The sequence below is a fragment of the Penaeus monodon genome, chromosome 21 (genome assembly GCF_015228065.2).
Source record: "Penaeus monodon isolate SGIC_2016 chromosome 21, NSTDA_Pmon_1, whole genome shotgun sequence".
NCBI lineage: Eukaryota > Metazoa > Arthropoda > Malacostraca > Decapoda > Penaeidae > Penaeus > Penaeus monodon.
The window spans coordinates 2298911-2299345 of record NC_051406.1 but is presented as its reverse complement, the minus strand read 5'-3'; positions in this window follow the sequence as shown (position 1 = coordinate 2299345).

Here is a 435-nt window from a genome sequence, read left to right as displayed (position 1 = left end):
AACACAAACATCTATTTGCATCTGCGCTCAATTAGAACTTTTACGACCATACTTTTAGCTTTGCAGAGAACAAACCTCAATTCCTTGCTCTGTTCCTGACATCTGTTTAACGGCGTCGAAGGTTAAGGAGACAGACTCACTCAAGTCCTATTTGGCTCCGAAGAGAGAAACTGTTTTCTTAAGCAAAACCTCGTCTTCCTCGGCAATGTGTAGAAAAAACATCGATGTTGATCTTGATGTGACGTGATCGAAAGAATGGGAATTTATAATGAGCGAAACTTCGGAGTATCAAATTATCATTAATATGTTTTATTAATTGATATAATCATTACTGTTCGGTGGAAAGTTCGAATTTGTATTTGTAAGAGAAAATAGTGATTGGTTAATCTTTATTGTGATGAAATAGATGTAACATTTGCTGTGAAAAAATTCCTT